This window comes from Ranitomeya imitator, chromosome 4 (genome assembly GCF_032444005.1).
Source record: "Ranitomeya imitator isolate aRanImi1 chromosome 4, aRanImi1.pri, whole genome shotgun sequence".
Classification (NCBI taxonomy): Eukaryota; Metazoa; Chordata; class Amphibia; order Anura; family Dendrobatidae; genus Ranitomeya; species Ranitomeya imitator.
Window position 1 is genome coordinate 229,646,628 of NC_091285.1, and position 14,354 is coordinate 229,660,981.

Here is a 14,354-nt window from a genome sequence, read left to right on the forward strand (position 1 = left end):
GTGCGAAACCGGCTAAATAAGATTAAAATAGATAAATCTCCGGGTCCGGATGGCATACACCCACGAGTACTAAGGGAACTAAGTAATGTAATAGATAAACCATTATTTCTTATTTTTAGGGACTCTATAGCGACAGGGTCTGTTCCGCAGGACTGGCGCATAGCAAATGTGGTGCCAATATTCAAAAAGGGCTCTAAAAGTGAACCTGGAAATTATAGGCCAGTAAGTCTAACCTCTATTGTTGGTAAAATATTTGAAGGGTTTCTGAGGGATGTTATTCTGGATTATCTCAATGAGAATAACTGTTTAACTCCATATCAGCATGGGTTTATGAGAAATCGCTCCTGTCAAACCAATCTAATCAATTTTTATGAAGAGGTAAGCTATAGGCTGGACCACGGTGAGTCATTGGACGTGGTATATCTCGATTTTTCCAAAGCGTTTGATACCGTGCCGCACAAGAGGTTGGTACACAAAATGAGAATGCTTGGTCTGGGGGAAAATGTGTGTAAATGGGTTAGTAACTGGCTTAGTGATAGAAAGCAGAGGGTGGTTATAAATGGTATAGTCTCTAACTGGGTCGCTGTGACCAGTGGGGTACCGCAGGGGTCAGTATTGGGACCTGTTCTCTTCAACATATTCATTAATGATCTGGTAGAAGGTTTACACAGTAAAATATCGATATTTGCAGATGATACAAAACTATGTAAAGCAGTTAATACAAGAGAAGATAGTATTCTGCTACAGATGGATCTGGATAAGTTGGAAACTTGGGCTGAAAGGTGGCAGATGAGGTTTAACAATGATAAATGTAAGGTTATACACATGGGAAGAAGGAATCAATATCACCATTACACACTGAACGGGAAACCACTGGGTAAATCTGACAGGGAGAAGGACTTGGGGATCCTAGTTAATGATAAACTTACCTGGAGCAGCCAGTGCCAGGCAGCAGCTGCCAAGGCAAACAGGATCATGGGGTGCATTAAAAGAGGTCTGGATACACATGATGAGAGCATTATACTGCCTCTGTACAAATCCCTAGTTAGACCGCACATGGAGTACTGTGTCCAGTTTTGGGCACCGGTGCTCAGGAAGGATATAATGGAACTAGAGAGAGTACAAAGGAGGGCAACAAAATTAATAAAGGGGATGGGAGAACTACAATACCCAGATAGATTAGCGAAATTAGGATTATTTAGTCTAGAAAAAAGACGACTGAGGGGCGATCTAATAACCATATATAAGTATATAAGGGGACAATACAAATATCTCGCTGAGGATCTGTTTATACCAAGGAAGGTGACGGGCACAAGGGGGCATTCTTTGCGTCTGGAGGAGAGAAGGTTTTTCCACCAACATAGAAGAGGATTCTTTACTGTTAGGGCAGTGAGAATCTGGAATTGCTTGCCTGAGGAGGTGGTGATGGCGAACTCAGTCGAGGGGTTCAAGAGAGGCCTGGATGTCTTCCTGGAGCAGAACAATATTGTATCATACAATTATTAGGTTCTGTAAAAGGACGTAGATCTGGGGATTTATTATGACGGAATATAGGCTGAACTGGATGGACAAATGTCTTTTTTCGGCCTTACTAACTATGTTACTATGTTAGAGTTTAGTGTCATCTGCAAATATAGAAATGCTGCTCTGAATGCCCCCTACAAGGTCATTAATAAATATGTTAAAAAGAAGAGGGCCCAATACTGACCCCTGTGGTACCCCACTGCTAACCGCGACCCAGTCTGAGTGTGCTCCATTAATACCACCCTTTGTTTCCTATCCCTGAGCCAGCTCTTAACCCACTTACACATATTTTCCCCTATCCCCATTATTCTCATGTTATGTATCAACCTTTTGTGTGGCACCGTATAAAAAGCTTTTGAAAAGTCCATATATACTACATCCACTGGGCTCCCTTGGTCCAGTCCAGAACTTACCTCTTCATAGAAGCTGATCAGATTAGTCTGACATGAATGGTCCCTAGTAAACCCGTGCTGATACTGGGTCATGAGGTTATTCCTCTTCAGATACTCCAGTAAAGCATCCCTTAGAATGCCCTCCAGGATTTTACCCACAGTAGAGGGTAGAGAGTATATTCTTGAATATCCGATGCGTTAGAATCGGGCCACCATCTAGTTTTATGTAAAAGCAAAAAAAATTGGAGGGGGCTTCTGCCCACTTTAAAGTCCCTGACATGCTACATGATATAAAATTATGGAGTGGAGTGTGAATTCCTTATCTCTCCTTGTATTTGAATTCATGTTAAACAAAGATATTACTTTATGCATATGGGTGTGCGCATAGTGCTGTTTTAGCTGTCCTAATTTTGGTGTTTGTTTATGGTAAACTTTGATACATCTTTTCTGCACCCCTATTGGACATTAAACAGAAATAAAAATCAATCCATGCTTGTCGTTGCCATAAGTAAACTACCATGGACAATCATGTTTCCAGGTAATTTTTACTCCACAATGATCACTCGAGAAAGAAAAACCATGGCAGAATTGCATTATTTTCACCATTTCTCCACACTTGAAATTTTTTTTCCATTTTCCCATATATTATATGGTGAAATTAATGGTGTCATTTAATACTACAACTAGCCCCACAAAAAAAGCTCTCACGTGTCTTTGTCAACCAAAAAATAAGAGTTATGGCTCTTGAAACAATGTATTTGGATACAGCACTCTGTGAGCTTCTTTAGCTATGACCTTTTGTGGCTTACCCTCCTTGTGGAGTATGTGGAGACTGCCTTCTGGACATCTGTCAAGTCAGCAGTCTTCCCCATGATTGTGGAACCTACTGAAACAGACAAAGAGACCTTTTTAAATGCTTAAGAAGACTTTGCAGGTGTTTTTTGTTAATTTTTCCAATTTACTGAGATAATGACTTTTGGGTCTTCATTGGCTGTAAGTCATAATCATCAACATAAACAGAAATAAACACTTGAAATAGATCACTCTGTTTGTAAAGACTCTATGTAATATATGAGTTTCACTATTTGAATTGAAGAACTGAAATAAATTAACTTTTTGATGATATTCTAATTTTGCGAGAATCACCTGTATCTATCTCTTTTCTGGACATAGTGCTACTTAAGCATAGTAAAGGCCCCGTCACACATAGCGACGCTTGAGCGATTCCGACAACGATACGACCTGTCAGGGATCGCTCAAGCGTCGCTATGTGGTCGCTGGTGAGATGTCACACAGTGCGATCTCCCCAACGACGCAGCAGCGATGCGGCGAACTGTAGCGACCTGTAGAACGATGCTATTTCATGATGATTCAATGGGACGTCCTGTCAGCGAGGTCGTTGGTAAGGTGTCAAACACAGCGATGTGTGCTACCCAGCGGGACCTCAACGATCAAAAAATGGCCCAGGTCATTCCGACACGACCAGCGATCTCACAGCAGGGGCCTGATCGCTGCTACGTGTCACACATAGCGAGATCGCTACTGAGATCGCTGTTGGGTCACAAAACTTGTGACTCAGCAGCGATCTCGCTAGCGATCTCGCTGTGTGTGACGGGGGCTTAGACATGTCACTTACAGACAATTTTAGATTACTGGTTGAAGGACTTTTAGGATAGGTTTATGTGTTTTTGGTATAGGGGACTTTCATAGGGAATTTAAAGAATTCCAAAGCTGGGAAAAATGCAAAGAATGCGGACATTTAATTGTATAAGCAAGTGGAGGATACAAATTTTCTTGACAAAATTATGAGGAGATAGCTTAAATGCAGAAGCATAGCTATGGGCTTCAGCTCAGCAGGGCGAAACATTTGAGTGGGTCTCTAACAAGGTAAGTTTGTGCAACTAAAGTGGCACAGCCTAATGATAGGTATACAGGAACCTCAGCATATGACTATGCTGTTACTGAAATTGTGCCCTAGAAAATATTAATGCCTTGTGCAAATACTTTAGGAAACATTGACAATATTTTGCCCTGAGAAAGTAATAATGCCCCCAGTGTGTGCCCGCTTGGCAGTCACAAAACCCTGAGTGCCGCTATACCAATTATGCTTCCTTAGTGCTTACTTAACATTTAATAATGTGCAGAGTCCCCAATATACAGTTCCCTATTACACAGCATGATGCCCCCACACAGCTTCCAAATGCACAGTATGTTGGACCCACAGCTCCCTATACACTGCATGATGGACCCCACAGTAACCGCCTCCCACTGTCTGACAGCTTCCAGTAGCAACTCCACTGCATGACAGCCCTCAGTAGCCACCTCACTGTATGATGGTACCCAGAAGTCCCCATTTCCTGATGGCCCCCAGTAACCTCACACTGTATTATTATTATTATTATTATTATTATTTATTTATATAGCACCATGGTGCTGTACATAAGAAGGGGTTACATACAAGTTACAGATATCACTACAGATAGACTGATACAGAGGGGCAAGGACCCTGCCCTTACGGGCTTACATTCTACAGGATTATGGGGAAGGAGACAGTAGGTTGAGGGATGCAGGAGCTCCGGTGTTGGTGAGGCGGTAGCTTCGGTTGTGATGAGGCGGCAGTGGGGTCAGTGCAGGCTGTAGGCTTTCCTGAAGAGATGGGTTTTCAGGTTCCGTCTGAAGGATCCGAATGTGGTTGATAGTCGGACGTGTTGGGGCAAAGAATTCCAGAGGATGGGGTATATTCGGGAGAAGTCTTGGAGGCGATTGGATGAGGAGCGAATAAGTGTTGAGGAGAGAAGGAGGTCTTGGGAGGATCGGAGATTACGTGAGGGAAAATATCGGGAGATTAGTTCAGAGATATATGGAGGATGACTTTGTAGGTCAGTATTAGTAATTTGAACTGGATACGATGAGGGAATGTGAGCCAGTGAAGTGATTTGCAGAGGAGTAGCAAGGAGAGAGATGAATTAGTCGGGCAGCAGAGTTAAGGATGGACTGGAGAGGTGCAAGGGTGTTAGCAGGGAGCCCGCAGAAAAGGATGTTGCAGTAGTCAAGGCGGGAGATGATGAGGGCATGCACAAGCATTTTAGTAGATTAACGGTTGAGGAAAGAATGGATTCTGGAGATATTTTTGAGCTGGAGGCAACAGGAGGTGGAGAGAGCTTGGATGTGCGGTTTGAAGGACAGGGCAGAGTCGAAAGTTACTCCGAGGCAGCGGACTTCCCGTACGGAGGAAAGCATGATGTCATTGATTGCGATAGACAGGTCAGGTAAGGAAGATCTATGGTATGGAGGAAAGATGATGAGTTCAGACTTGTCCACATTGAGTTTGAGGAAGCGAGAGGAGAAGAAGGAGGATATGGCTGATAGACACTCTGGGATTCTAGACAGCAAAGCGGTGACATCTGGGCCAGAGAGGTAGATCTGAGTGTCATCAGCATAGAGGCGGTACTGGAATACATGGGACTTTATGAGTGGTCCCAAGCCAAGTGTATAGATTGAGAAGAGTAGGGGTCCTAGAACAGAGCCTTGGGGGACTCCAACAGAGAGAGGGTGGGATGAGGAGGTACTGTCGGAGTGGGAGATGCTGAATGTGCGGTTGCAAAGGTACGAGGAGATCCAGGATAGGGCGAGGTCTTTGATGCCAAAGGAGGAGAGGATCTGTAGTAGGAGGCAGTGGTCAACTGTGTTGAAAGCAGAGGACAGGTCTAGAAGGAGGAGTACAGAGTATTGTCCATTAGCTTTGGCGGTAAGTAGGTCGTTAGTGATTTTGGTTAGGGTGGTCTCAGTTGAGTGATGGGGCGGAAACCAGATTGTAGATTGTCAAAGAGCAAGTTAGATGAGAGGTGGGAGAAAAGTTCAGAGTGGATGTGCTGCTCCAGGAGTTTGGAGGTGAATGGGAGCAGTGATATTGGGCGATAGCTGGACATAGCAGTTGGATCGAGGGTTGACTTTTTAAGGATAGGCGTGATTGTGGCATGTTTGAAAGCTGAAGGGAAGGTGCCAGTATGATTACCCCCACTGTATAATTACCCTCAGTAGACCTCTCACACAGTATGATGGCCCCATGTAGTTCCCCCACACTTCATGATGGTTTCCAGTATTCCCTTGACACTGTAAGATGGCCCCCAGCATTCCCCCATATTGTGTAGATTGTCCCCAGTAGTCTCCCACACTGATGGCATGGATGGCCCTCAATTTCCCCCACTGTATGATGGCCCATGTATTCCCCCAAACTGTATTATGGCTCCCAATGGTGTACACACAATGTATCATGGGCCCTAGTAGTCAACCCCCACTGTATGGATGGGTCCCAGTAGTCCCCCCACTGTATGATGGCCCTCAGGTTCTCCCCATACTGTATGTTTGGGACACAGTGTACCCTCCTAGCTTTATGATGGCCCCAAGCAATCCTATCCACTGCATGGATAGCTACCTGAAACCTGGCAGTCTTCCCACACTGTATTATGAGCTTCAGTAGTCCCCCACACTATATGATGCCCCCCAATAGTCTACACACACTGCATGATGGCTTCCAGTAGTCCACCCACACTGTATGATGGCTTCATAGTATTCTTCTTCACACTATATTGTGTCCCCAGAAGTCCCTCCTACTATATGATGACCCCCTTTTCCCCGCACACTGTATGGATGGATGTTATGATCTGGTGGCCTAGGAGCAGCATGAGACGTACTCTGGAGAAGGTGGTACCTTTACTGACCGCAAACCCTGAACTAGCAGGGCAACTAGAAGTAGCCGTGGGGGGTACCTAACACTCCCTAGACCCCTCGACACAGCCTAAGAACTAACTACCCCTAAAGACAGAAACGGGAAAACTATCTTGCCTCAGAGAAAATCCCCAAAGGATAGACAGCCGCCCACAAATATTGACTGTGAAAGGAGAGGAAAATAACATACGCAGACATGAAATCAGGATTTAGCATAGGAGGCCATACTAGCTAAAAAGGAAGAATAGGACAGAGTACTATGCGGTCAGTATTAAAACACTAGAAAATATCCACCACAGAAAATACAAAACACCACATCTGACTAAAGACATGGAGGGTATATCTGCATCTCCAGAGACAAAGCTAGGCTGCAAAAAATCCTACACAGACAAAGCTGGACAAAACAAAACAAGAAAATGCACAGACTATAAGGTTCACAGCAGGTGGACAGCAAAAACAAGGCCAGAACTTATCTTTGAAGAAATGAACAGCAGACCAGGAGAGACCAAGTATGGATGTGAATCCTCCAAAAACAATGGACAACTGGCACTGACTAAAGGATAAAGCAGGACTTAAATAGCCCAGCCCAAATTGCAAAAAATGGATACACCTGATAAATGCTGCGATCCAACTCATAACCACCGGAGGGAGGCCAAGAGCAGAATTCACAACAGTACCCCACCTTGAGGAGGGGTCACCGAACCCTCACCAGAGCCCCCAGGCCGATCAGGACGAGCCAAATGAAAGGCACAAACCAAATCGTCAGCATGAACATCGGAGGCAACAACCCAAGAATTATCCTCCTGGCCATAACCCTTCCATTTGACCAGATACTGAAGCTTCTGCCTCGAAAAAAGAGAATCCAAAATCTTCTCAACCACATACTCCAACTCCCCATCAATCAACACCGGGGCCGGAGGATCAGCAGAGGGAACAACGGGCACCACATACTTCCACAACAAAGATCTATGGAACACATTATGGATGGAAAAAGAGGCTGGAAGGGCCAAACGAAAAGACACCGGATTGATAATCTCAGAAATCCTATAAGGACCAATAAACCGAGGCTTGAACTTAGGGGAAGAAACCTTCATAGGAACATGACGGGAAGACAACCAGACCAAATCTCCAACCCGAAGCCGGGAACCAACACACCGACGACGGTTAGCAAAAAGCTGAGCCTCCTCCTGAGACAACACCAAATTGTCCACCACATGAGCCCAAATCCACTGCAGCCTGTCAACCACTGAATCCACACCAGGACAATCAGAAGGCTCAACCTGCCCTGAAGAAAAACGAGGATGAAAACCAAAATTACAAAAAAAAGGCGAAACCAAGGTAGCAGAACTAGCCCGATTATTAAGGGCAAACTCGGCCAATGGCAAGAACGCCACCCAATCATCCTGATCAGCAGACACAAAGCATCTCAAATAAGTTTCCAAAGTCTGATTAGTTCGCTCCATCTGGCCATTTGTCTGAGGATGAAATGCGGAAGAAAAAGACAAATCAATGCCCAGCCTAGCACAAAAGGCCCGCCAAAACCTAGAAACAAACTGGGAACCTCTATCGGACACAATATTCTCCGGGATGCCATGCAAGCGAACCACATGCTAAAAAAACAACGGAACCAAATCAGAAGAGGAAGGCAATTTAGGCAAAGGTACCAAATGAACCATCTTAGGAAACCGGTCACAAACCACCCAGATAACCGACATCCTCTGGGAAACCGGAAGATCTGAAATAAAATCCATTGAAATATGCGTCCAAGGTCTCTCAGGGACCGGCAAAGGCAGAAGCAACCCACTAGCGCGGGAACAGCAAGGCTTAGCCCGCGCACAAATCCCACAGGACTGCACAAAAGAACGCACATCCCGCGACAAGGAAGGGCACCAAAAGGACCTACCAACCAAATCTCTGGTACCAAAAATCCCAGGATGGCCAGGCAACACACAGCAATGAACCTCAGAAATCACTTTACTAGTCCATCTATCAGGAACAAACAGTTTCCCCACTGGACAGCGGTCAGGTTTATTAGCCTGAAATTCCTGAAGAACCCGTCGTAAATCAGGGGAGATGGCAGAAAGAATCACCCCTTCCTTCAGAATGCCGACCGGCTCAAGAACCCCAGGGGAATCAGGAAAAAAACTCCTAGAGAGGGCATCCGCCTTAACATTCTTAGTACCAGGAAGTTACGAGACCACAAAATCAAAACGGGAGAAAAACAGGGACCATCGAGCCTGTCTAGGATTCAGTCGTTTGGCAGACTCTAGGTAAATCAGATTCTTATGATCGGTCAAGACCACAATACGGTGCATGGCCCCCTCAAGCCAATGACGCCACTCCTCAAAAGCCCACTTCATAGCCAACAATTAACGATTGCCGACATCATAATTGCGTTCCGCAGGCGAAAACTTCCGAGAAAAGAAGGCACACGGTTTCATCAAGGAACCATCAGAATTCCTCTGAGACAAAACGGCCCCTGCCCCAATCTCAGACGCGTCAACCTCAACCTGAAATGGAAGAGGAACATCCGGCTGACGCAACACAGGGGCAGAAGTAAATCGGTGTTTAAGCTCCTGAAAGGCAGAAACAGCCGCAGAGGACCAATTCGTCACATCAGCGCCTTTCTTCGTCAAATCGGTCAGAGGTTTAACCACACTGGAGAAGTTGGCAATGAAACAACGATAAAAATTAGCAAAGCCCAAGAATTTCTGAAGGCTCTTCACAGATGTGGGCTGAATCCAATCATGAATGGCCTGAACCTTAACCGGATCCATTTCTATAGATGAGGGAGAAAAAATGAAGCCCAAAAAAGAAACCTTCTGCACTCCAAAGAAGCACTTCGACCCCTTCACAAACAAAGCATTATCACGGAGGATCTGAAATACCATCCTGACCTGTTTCACATGAGACTCCCAATCATCGGAAAAAAACAACATATCATCCAAATATACAACCATGAACTTATCAAGATAACTCCGAAAGATATCATGCATGAAGGACTGGAACACAGATGGGGCATTAGAGAGTCCGAATGACATCACTAGGTATTCAAAATGGCCTTCGGGCGTATTAAATGCAGTTTTCCACTCGTGACCCTGTTTAATACGAATAAGATTATATGCCCCTCGAAGGTCAATCTTAGTAAACCAGCTAGCCCCCTTAATCCTAGCAAACAAATCAGTAAGCAAAGGCAAAGGGTATTGAAATCTGACCGTGATCTTATTCAAGAGGCGATAATCAATACACGGTCTCAAGGAGCCATCCTTCTTGGCAACAAAAAAAAAACCTGCTCCCAGTGGTGAAGAAGATGGCCGAATATGCCCCTTCTCCAAAGACTCCTTAATATAGCTCCGCATGGCGGCATGTTCTGGCACAGACAGGTTGAAAAGTCGACCCTTAGGGAACTTACAACCTGGAATCAAGTCAATAGCACAATCATAGTCCCTATGTGGTGGAAGGGAACTGGATTTAGGCTCATCGAATACATCCCGGAAATCTGACAAAAACTCAGGAATTTCAGAAGAGGGGGTAGAGGAAATCGACATCAAAGGAACGTGATCATGAACCCCCTAGTCACAGACCTGGATTTCCAATCTAACACTGGATTATGTAGCTGTAACCATGGAAAACCCAGCACAATATCATCATGCAAATTATGCAACACCAGAAAACGACAATTTTCCTGATGGGCTGGCGCCATGTGTCCAAAACTGAGGTTTATTTTTAGCCAACGGTGTAGCATCAATCCCCCTTAAAGGAATAGGGTTCTGCAAAGGCTGCAAGGGGAAACCACAACGTCTGGCAAATTCTAAGTCAATTAAATTCAGAGCGGCGCCTGAATCCACAAATGCCATGACAGAAAATGACGATAATGAGCAGATCAAGGTCACAGATAACAGAAATTTTGGTTGTACAGTACTGATGGTAACAGAACTAGCGATTCTCTTTGTACGCTTAGGGCAATCAGAAATAACATGAGCAGAATCGCCGCAGTAAAAACACAACCTATTCTGACGCCTAAATCCTTGTCGTTCAGCTCTAGACAAAATCCTATCACACTGCATAGGCTCAGGGCTCCTCTCGAAGGACAACGCCACAGCGTGCACAACTCTGCGCTCACGCAAGCGCCGATCAATCTGAATGGCCAGAGACATAGAATCACTCAGACCAGCAGGCGTGGGGAACCCCACCATACATAACATCTTTAACGGATTCAGAAAGACCCTTCTTGAAAATTGCCGCCAAGGCATCCTCATTCCATTTAGTCAGTACAGACCATTTTTTAAATTTCTGGCAATACGATTCTGCCACTTCTTGACCCTGACACAGGGCCAACAAGATCTTCTCAGCTTGATCCACAGAATTAGGCTCATCATACAATAACCCCAATGCTTGAAAGAAAGAATCAACATTAAGCAAAGCAGGATTGCCAGATTCCAGGGAAAATGCCCAATCCTGTGGGTCACCACGCAGCAAGGATATGATGATTTTAACCTGCTGAATGGGATCACCAGAAGAACGGGGTCTCAATGCAAGAAACAGTTCTGTCACCAAAAAATAAATCAGGAGTGGGAATCTTAGGTTCTAAGGCAGGAGTCTGAATAATAAAATCTGAAATATCCTGTACCCTAGCAGCAAGCTGATCCACCCGAAAAACTAACTCCTGAACATTCATGTTAATACTAGGTTCCGTAGCCACCCAGAGATTAAGAGGGAAGAGAACACAGAATAGACTGGAGAAAAAAAAAGGCTCAAGAGCTTCCTTCCCTTCTTCTGAGATGCATTTAACTCATTGTTGGCCAGTTGTACTGTTATGATCTGGTGGCCTAGGAGCAGCATGAGACGTACTCTGGAGAAGGTGGTACCTTTACTGACCGCAAACCCTGAACTAGCAGCGCAACTAGAAGTAGCCATGGGGGGTACCTAACACTCCCTAGACCCCTTGACACAGCCTAAGAACTAACTACCCCTAAAGACAGAAACGGGAAAACTATCTTGCCTCAGAGAAAATCCCCAAAGGATAGATAGCCGCCCACAAATATTGACTGTGAAAGGAGAGGGAAATAACATGACATGAAATCAGGATTTAGCATAGGAGGCCATACTAGCTAAAAAGGAAGAATAGGACAGAGTACTATGCGGTCAGTATTAAAACACTAGAAAATATCCACCACAGAAAATACAAAACACCACATCTGACTAAAGACATGGAGGGTATATCTGCATCTCCAGAGACAAAGCTAGGCTGCAAAAAATCCTACACAGACAAAGCTGGACAAAACAAAACAAGAAAATGCACAGACTATAAGGTCCACAGCAGGTGGACAGCAAAAACAAGGCCAGAACTTATCTTTGAAGAAATGAACAGCAGACCAGGAGAGACCAAGTATGGATGTGAATCCTCCAAAAACAATGGACAACTGGCACTGACTAAAGGATAAAGCAGGACTTAAATAGCCCAGCCCAAATTGCAAAAAATGGATACACCTGATAAATGCTGCGATCCAACTACCGCAGCACTACCACTCATAACCACCGGAGGGAGCCCAAGAGCAGAATTCACAAGAGATGGACCCCAGTGTTCCCTCCTAACTTTATGATGGCCTCCAGTATTCCCCCACACACTGTATGGATAGCTCCCAGAAGTCTTGTAGTCTTCCCTCTCCCCACACTGTATGATGAACCACAGTATTCCCCCCCACACTGTATGATGATATGCCTCCCTGCTAGCTAGTACTTCTGTTTAAATTATACTTAGCTGCTATTTGCAAAGCAGAGGTTGCTGAATTATAGGAGCATAGAATGAAGCAGATGTGGATAGTGCTTTTTAAGAATTTTAAATTACATTACTTCTGCGAGGAGCAGCATGTAGAGGAACAAACAGTAGATGACATTTGAGATGCAGAATGTTAAAGCTATACAAGTCATGCAGCATAGTTATAGGGAAAGGTTATTTTTCTTTCTGTTAAGTTGTAGTTCATATAGCATAGTGATAGTTGGCAAAGATTAAAATATATTGGCAAAAGGGTAAGTTTTATAAAACGTTTGGTATGATATACACATATCAAACTTTTATTATTGGGGTCTGAATAGTAAAATCCTTAACACCATTGTAACTGATGAAGTTGCCAACTATGAGAGTGAAGATATGCATAAAGAGGACCTGTCAGCAGATTTTGGTATTGTAAATGGAACTTTAACAAAGGTGTTATTTGAATTCTCATTAAAGAAATTCATGTTCTTGTTCTTCAGTAATCACCCAATGAAGTTATATGCAAATGACTGGATCAAGTGCAGTTGGGGCTAGAAGCTGCACTTGGTCTTCTGTCCACCTGGGAACTCGCTGGACCCTCCACCGGCCTCTGGTCTTTGACTGACAGATCAATATCCATAGCCCCTTCCCTGGCTATTAAAATCATCTCACAGGTGTCGGTTTAGCCTTTGCTCGCTAGAATTTATAGAGCGGCCCTGCACATTTTTTTCTGAGGTCCACCGTAAATTAACAAGCATAAGCTAAGAAAACAGCTCTAAACTGTTATTAATAGCCTTGGAACATTTAGGGTTAAAGGCCCCTTTCCTAGATTAGTAATAATAGCCCACAGTGGTCAGCTTTCCCTCTGCTAGTTATGAAGATTAAAAAACAGCCCACACCATTTTTTTTAAATTAAATAATTAATTAATTAATTTATAAATAGAATACAGCTACAGAAAAAACACACACTGACATCTGTCTATCTAGTTCCTCATTATTATCCCTATATTTGGGTCAGGGCTTATTCTTTTCCAAAGATTTTATTTGGATTTTAAAATAGCAGGCAAGAAAAGGGAATAAGGGCGGGATAGGATGGTGGGGGGGGGGGGGGGGGGGGAGAGGAGAAGGGCGGGGGGAGAAAAAGGGGTTAAGAAGGGGGAGGGGAAAGAAGGGAGGGGCATAGGGAAAAATAGCAATGCAACATTATAGCAACAGTGATATACACTTATAGGGTACATAATGTCCAGGTCATAAGGTTTAAACGAAACAACTGCGAACCAACGCATAGACAAATAAACAAATGAGAGATTGCAAGCCAATTAAGGCCAATCATATGTGAGCAAATATTTAACCAGGATTGAACCATTAGATAGTACACGGAATATACAATTAAAAGGTATTGCACCTAGAATTTGGTGGTGAGGGAATTAAGTAATGGGGGACGGAAAGGCCATGTCCCATTTGTTCCATTTTTTGTAAAATCTTGCAAACTGATTGCTAATCAAAGCAAATTTCAGTTCATGTGATCTGTGTTGCTGGACTAGGTGTAGGATAACCTCTGGATTTGGGAGTATTTTGTTTTTCCAGTGGAAAGTGATGAGATTTTTTGCTACAAGACAAAGATGAATAAAAATGGGTTGGAGTGCCAAGTCTAGTTCGTCCAAGTTAAGGGAAAGAAGGGCCATTTGAGGCGTGAGGGTTAAAGTTTTGTTAGAGAGTTTATTGAGAGTGGTAGAGATCCAAGACCAGACTATTTTGACTCTAGGACATTCCCAAAGAATATGTAATAGGTCTCCCTTGAAGCCGCAGTCTTTCCAGCAAAGGGGTGAGGAGGAGTTTGAAGGACCGAATTGTGCTAATTTTGCCGGGGTAAGGTACCAATTACTAATAGTTTTAACCCCTTCCCGACCTTTGACGCCACGTAGGCGTCATGAAAGTCGGTGCCAATCCGACCC